We start from the raw sequence: 7,884 nt of genomic DNA on the forward strand, positions 1-7,884 counted from the left end.
CATATGTATGGAGAAGATTTACAACATCATTATTTTTTAATTAATTTAGACACTCTTATATATATATATATCTATATATATATATATATATATATATATATATGCAATTTTGTTAACTATAGTGTGGTTAGTCAAAAGTCGCAATTTTATATGCCAAGCCGTTTCACAAGTCCCGCACAGGATGGGCTATATAAACGTCAATGAAGAGTGTTGACATATAACAAGACGTTCTCGCTTCAAACCTCTGACTCTTCCTCATAGTTATATGGACAGACAAATGTTGGCCATGGCTAATGCATCAGAGAAGTATAATGATAGCATTGTTACATTAGAGAGTTCAGATGGCCTGCTGTTCCAGGTGGACAAGGCTGCGGCATTGAAGTCGAATGTCCTCAAGATGGCGATTGAGGGTGGAAAGACTGACACACCCATTCGTTTGCCAAACGTTTCAAGCCACATCTTAAAAATGGTCATACATTATTGCCAATACCATCAGGTAAATGAATCTCGGGGTGCAGCAGTAATAGATACTGTCAAAAGTTGGGATGCGGAGTTTATAAAGACTCTTGTGGACGATGTTCCCAAACTTTTGGAGCTTACAATGGCCTCCGACTACCTTGAGATCTTCACCTTACTCGATTTGACCTCTCAAACTATCGCAGACATCTTTACTGGCAAATCTCCTGAAGAGATTCGCCGGAAATTCAACATTCAGAACGACTTTTCTCCCGAGGCGGAGGCGGCCATAATACGTGAACATCAATTTCATTAACAACACGCGTCAAAATTCGTTTCTGAACCACCAGAGCTTAACTCAGTGAAACCCTTCCATTGTTGTTTTGTCAGTGAAACCCTTTTTTTTTTTAATGTTATCGTTGGTGTTGAATTCACAATGGAAATTACATTTACCTCAAACTCCTTGGTAGACATCTTCACAACCAATTTTCATTGTACAATAGAAATAGTTTTTCCTAATATCATAAATTGAAAGAAAATAACATTAAAATAACATTATTCCTATCACCGCATGGTTCATCTCCATGAACAAAGTAACTAATTAATCCTCGATCCAAGAAAAAAAGTTCGGAGGAATATTTCAAAATCCGAATAGGATGATATTAAAGCGGATAAACCAGGAAAGACAACTAGATAACATGTTTATTAAAAGGAAATAACTCATGTCATAGATAGTTGTCTTCAAAGAATTGGACTTACCGGGAAAACATATTAAGTTTTTGACGGCCTAAAAAGTTATAGGACTTAAATTTTATAAATAAGTTGTAATTGTTTTTTAAACAGTTTATCCAATTTTCATATCCTTTTAATATTAACCTAATGATCCTATTTATAATATATATTTTTCTAATTCTAAGCTACATTATTAATAATAGTAAGAAAAAAATTATTTTCTTAAGCTAAAGAGCATATACTTGTTAGTAAAATAATTTTATAATAATAATAATATAATAAAATGATTTTAATATTAAAATTGTAAAACAAGTTGAGTCTTACAAGTAAAACTAGTTGAGGAGACTATCAAGATCAAACTTCACGGGTGGTTGTGTCCTATGGTGGAGGAGACATGCTAAAAATTCCAGTGAGCTTAGGGTTGGTGTGGCCAATCCCTGGGTGACTTTGATGGGCATCTAATTTGTCAATACAATTTATTGAGTAGAATGACCAAGAACCCCAAACCCCTAATCAAGAGCTTCATATGGAGACTAGAAAAATGAGAAAAAAAAATTATGTATACATTATGGTATAAGGGATAGGAGGATAGCAATATGTAGTATGGTAACACCCACTAACATCATCCAAAGGCCAAAAAAAAAAATTCTACAAGATTGGTAGGAGAAGACAAACTTAAGAGGACATGAGGACTTGTTTACGCATCATAGAAAATCATAGAATGTAATTCTATGGATGTTGAGAAAACCCCTTAAGGAATTACCTAAAGAGATGATCCCACTTATAAAATGGCCCCACAAACACTTTCAATCCATTATATTTGGAATTCTTGAATCGTAATATTCTATTGTTCACTACCACCCCCATGCTCCCCTATTATGACATGGTACGATGGATCATTTCTCATGAAAATCTTGAAAGTTGCACCATTTTTATTGACATTAGTAAAGTAGTTGGTTCTTAGATGGCAAATATTTTACAAAAAATATATAAATTAGATGATTCTGAAGTTATCCACCTTAACACAAATCATTTCAGAGAAGAATGGGTTTTCTTGCTTCATGACATTGTACAAAAGGCTAATATATTCAACTAGGTAGATATCTTGTCCCATAATTTGATCAACAAAATTAAAGAAACATAATCATTTACATCAGGTTTGGTCCACCATTTTGCATGTTTGTCTATCTTCTAGATGTTTTAATAGCTATATCCCCATTCCCCTTTGTTATCACCCAAAAAGTAATCACCTAGCCATTATGCACTAGGGTGATGGAAATAAATCATGTACTATGAGTTTTACATATTAAAATTCACTTCACCTTAGGAAATAATTTAGGGAACTCCTTTTCCTAAATTCTCTATGTTTAATTAATATATCCACTTGAAAATAACCTAGAAATCCATTTAATTAATTTCATGTTATTTTCATATTTAGTCATTTTGTGAAAATAACTAAAACTATTTTCACCCATCCATAGAGAAATAAATCATTATTTATTTATTATTCCTTAATAATTTCACTTTTCTTCCTTGAAATAATTAGTAAATCATTATTTAATAATTATTTTTAACCCATTTTGACCATATCATCCACGAATAATTAAATAAATCATTATATATTTATTATTCCTTAAACATTACACTTTTATTTTATAAAATTCAATAATTTTCTTTTTTGTGAATTAAAGAGTTATTATTAAGAAAAGAAATTATATTTTAAAATACAACTTCTCAAAATCCTACTAGCCTCACTCTTTCTAGATTTATTGGCTAGTATGTTCAAACCCCAACATATTGCAAGTTCCCAAGATAAGAGTGATAACCAAAGCCAAAAACGAAAATGATACTAGAACACCTTCAAGATAAATATATAACCAACTGTCATTGGAAGTTGAAAGAGTTGACTTGAGAAGGGTGGTCTATTCCCGTGCTAGGAGATGGAGGAGGATTAAAATCTCAATATGCGTGCTTCTCCATATGGGCCAGCTTGCAATAAATCCAGTTCAACTTCTCTTGAATGTGCTCCTTCCTTTTCATCAAGCTATCCAATCTATCATGTGTCTTCCACTAGTTGTGCTCAAGGTTTTTCATAAAACTTATAATGACATTATAATCATAATTATAATAATCATTATAATTATAAGCTACTATATAGTGAGATTAATTTGACTCAAAACAATGTCGATATCATCTGGTGGAAGGGGAAGAACAATCATGACAAATGGATGAGAGGGGATCATTTTGTCGACCTTACCCTAGTTGTGATGTTCCTACCCCCCCCCCCCCATGTTCTCGTCTTTCCCCACACCTCTTCGCACTTGTCTATTTTGGCGAGGCATTTTCACTTGGGTCACTACGAACAATTGTGCTACTCCAAATAACACACCTGCAATATAACTCAATTTCCCCACTACTAACCATTATTGAAAGCAACCCATAGGTCCCCTTCTAAGGTTGGGTGAGTGATCACAAGATCACATGAGAACAGTGTAATGTCAGTGTGATTCATGTCAGATTAATGCCTGCTCACAGTAACTGCTAACTCCACCACTGACATAATTAACCCAAAGAAATATTGCAAACACGTGACCTCCGAATAAGTGCTTAGGGATACTAACATAACACAAATTTGACTCCAGAGAAATCACAAATTATTTAGCATGCACATAAATACAAATTTTCATAAATATATGTAATGCAAGCAACACAAGGAGTTTTCCCAAGGTTGCTTGCATCACATTAATAGTCATTACGAGGTCATCCCCCTTGGGGTGTTCCTATGGCTACTTGATCATGTTAGAGTCTAATGATGGCTCTAATTTTCTGCATATGATAAGCCCATCCATGCCCAATGTTGAACTTGGATGCCCTAATACCACTCTGTAACAACATCCCTTACTGAACACCTAGAGTAGGGGGTGGTCACTATCCATACCAAATATTCAAATTACGGTTACAAAAATGGGATATAAAAAATTCAACCTTTTCCAAACTTCTTTAAACTCAGAATAACTGTCACCATTGCATTGCACTTGTCAAGATGAATCTGGTGATATAAAATTTTGCCTCAACCTAACCTCCAGATTGAGAAATATTGTGTCTCAAATAGTAACCCCTCCCACAACATCAAACTTCCATGTGGCATCCTTCCACTGGCCCACGTGGCAGTCAAGATCTTGGACCGATCAGTGTCGGCCTTCTTTTCTCACCTACTTGGAGCTCTTCATTGCATCCAATCGAATCCATTGGTCATGAATTAACCACATCATTTTGTGGCCTTTGTTGTAGCTCTCTTTATACCTCTGGGATGACATATAAGGACACATCATCCCATTTTTCAATGTCGACAGTTCCTAAACATGCTTCCTTTATATATTTCAGGTTCGTGTCGTAAGGGTTATGTGTGAATTGGGGTCGAATGACATCCTCTCCTCATTTGTTCACCTTGCCACTCTTAAGTACCACCAAAATCTATGCCATGTCACCTCACTTCCTTCATCCTCCTGCCTCAATTTATTGCACCTCTTTACTTTTCTAGGGTCATAACGTTAGGCTGACATAACTGATGGGAGCCCTTCTTCATCAATCGGGTACACACTCCACTAGCATGGTATGAATTACATCATCCCTCAAGTCTCCTTCTGACCCTTACAATTGACTCCTTACTTTAATATTTTAAGGTGAGACCTCTGGACCTATGTGGTGTAGTGGGTCTCACCTCCATGATTTACCATTTTTGGATTTGCCAAGTGACTCCACTCCCTGCCAATAGAAACACTCCTCTGCTTCCAAGTTATATGCTTCACTGGCTTGATGCTCAAGCATCCCTATGGTTTCTTTACGCCACTGCTTGTGAATGTTCCTGGGTGAACCCATCAAGCTGACTCGAAATGTGGTATAGCTCCTAGCCAATAGCACCATGAAAATAGTGTGGGCCCTACCATGAACCCACCTTATGTCATCCCACAAGGCCTTTCCTGATGCATTTGATTCTTTTATTCCAACAATCCTCCTGGGTGAGACTTTTGAGGTGACTTCAGGCGATGTTATCTTGCCTTGTTGTTCTAGGTGCTTCCTAGTGAACCTCAATTTCATCCTTCCAAGCTAAACTTCCAGGCTTATGTGAATAGTGTCTCACTCTTCCAACTAATGGCATAGTTGACGGTCACACTTCCTCTTGCTGCTTCATCTCGACACCTTGACCTTTCATTGCTTACCATGATTTTTTAGGGTGAACCCTTTGATTTCCACCTTCAGGCTACTTTGATTTTTCTTTGTCCAATCACGATGGAGAGGAATCAGGTTGCACCAATGGGAAGCCTCCACATATAGGGTTCTGCCTAGTTAAGGGTAAGGTTTCTGGGTTCTATCTTATAAGTTCAGGGCTTGGTCCATCCTGCTCCACATCAAGCTTTCCTATAATGTTTGTCATGGCACGTCCAGGGGAACCTTTCCAAACCTTTGTGATTTCCCCGATCTAAATATCAATGGGCATCATTAAATCTTGTTGCAACTCCTCACTGATTGCTTCTCAATGGTCAGTCCGACCAGGGCTCTACCATAGAGGTTCAATGAAAATCAAGAGAAACATAGTTTATTTTTTATGGTGATTGAGAAGGTGGTGTGATAATGAACCCTTCGGTGCTACCCCTCTTCAGATTGAGTGAAAGCCTCTCCAATGAGTTCCTAACCGACCAACATTCCTCACATTGAACCAAGGAATTTCTCAGCATGCTAGAGTAGGCGCTCCTATAGCCACACTATATTATGAACTTGTAGTGAACTCTTGGAGAGATTCACCTATCCTACTACACACAAAGGGTTCCAAAGCCCTTAACAATCTCGTAAGAAGCTATATGGTGCTATGCAGGGCACTCTAGTGCCTGATCAGTGACTTTGGGCCACTAGAGGAAGAAATCCATACTGCTGAGAATGAAAAACTAACTCATCTTTCATGTACGGGTTTTTAGCTACCCTTGAACTTAAAAGAAAGAGAGACTCTTTCAGTGTTGATGCAACACTATTTGTTTAGATTCATAAGCTAGCAACCAAGCGACTCAATATATCTATTAAGCATGTACAAACCCCACCAAGCAAGCAGGCCCTAGGTAAACATTTCTTATGAATAAAATAGTTCTTTTATATCTAATGTTTCCAGGTCTTAATATATATCCTTGCAGATCCTTCCACTGACTGTAACATTCCAGAATACATTTGCATTATTTACTTATGTTCGATTTCAACACAGTTAAGCGTATTATTCAACATACCATTTACACCCAGGTTGCAATACATGTTCCTACATTTATATATTGTATTTCAAACTAGAAATTCAAGCTTGAGATTCTTTTGGTCATCATACTACATAAGGAGAAATGCTCATGCTAGGCATTACTATAACATGATCAATCTTTCTACCCACTATTCCAACACATACTATCTATCAAGGTTCTCAACCCAGACTTCCTTATTATTACAACACCAAGAAACCCATATGAAATACAACAATTATTCATGAGAAATATGAGCTCCTCATGCACAAAATAGGGATGCACTGTTAGATTAAATCTAGGAACACAAACCAAGTCATTCAAACCTAAGAATCAACCCCATTGACTTCACTAAGAAAGCATTTCACTAGTGAAATCCCAACACTATCACTAGTGAACCCTTCATATAATAGAAGGTTAGCATAAATCCATCGATCCTATGAAACATTCATGCTTATCAATACATCCTCATATGGACCATAACCTATCATTTATCATATCTACACAATGATTCAAGACTTATCATGCAAACCATTAGCCTAGTCATTCACATTTTAATTTAGAAGCCATATAAGGTTTAAACATAAGAAATACTTATCTTAGATTTATAATGAATATGGGAAACTAATTTTTGGACTTCAAATCTCCACCCAACCCTAGACAAGTTGCAGCCAAGCTATTTGAAGATGTCACCCAGGAGCTAGATTCCAAGGGTCTGAGGAGTCTTACTCAAGGGAATAAACACTAATCCACCAGCTAAAATAGGGACTCTAGAGGTTCTTCTTCCTCCACCCACCAACTGCTTTACAGTCCATCAATGCAGAGAGAGCTACAGAGGCCGCCTTGCTCCACCCTCCATCTATCCAATGAAGGACAACCAATATGCAGAGAAAACTATAGGCTTGTTGCATATTCCCTCTTCTACGTTGCCTCCTGCATCTCGATTCTCCTTTTGTTTGTTATGCAAAATTTGAACTCTCTGAGGCTAATTCTTGCTTCTACTTAGTGAATTTTCCCTGCAACATGATCCCCTTTCCTGTAAAATTTGGCCTTTCTTACCCACTTGAGTCTAAGATCTAGTTCTCTTTCCTTTTTCTACTCGTTTATCTCTCTCTTTCTCTCCCGAGGTCCAGCTCCGTCTCTCCATGAATGAAAATGAGCCAGTGCCCCTCCGTTTGAGAGTGACTTCCTCCACCCTTTATATTTTTCTACTACACAGTTCCCTGCGAGCACTTTGTCTCTCACTAATTCTCATGTCCTGTTGCTATCTATTTTTCCTTGTTGTGGTTTCCAAGCAAGCATGGGCTTGTACCTGGTGTTGCATCCCATAATTTCCAACAGAAGTCCCATTTTATAAACCATCCTTGTGCACTTAAAGATAAACAACTAGCCTTTAATGGCTATGATATACTTCATATGGTTC

General features: G+C 37.0%; 1 pseudogene; it reads left to right on the forward strand.

Annotated features, from left to right (window-relative positions):
* Positions 1-265: 265 nt before the first annotated feature.
* LOC149166770 (SKP1-like protein 1A pseudogene) lies at positions 266-772 on the forward strand (annotated as a pseudogene).
* Positions 773-7,884: the final 7,112 nt, after the last annotated feature.

Source organism: Pinus tabuliformis, chromosome 5_1, assembly GCF_031772625.1.
Source record: "Pinus tabuliformis cultivar Carrire ecotype Pingquan chromosome 5_1, CPIR1, whole genome shotgun sequence".
Lineage (NCBI taxonomy): Eukaryota > Viridiplantae > Streptophyta > Pinopsida > Pinales > Pinaceae > Pinus > Pinus tabuliformis.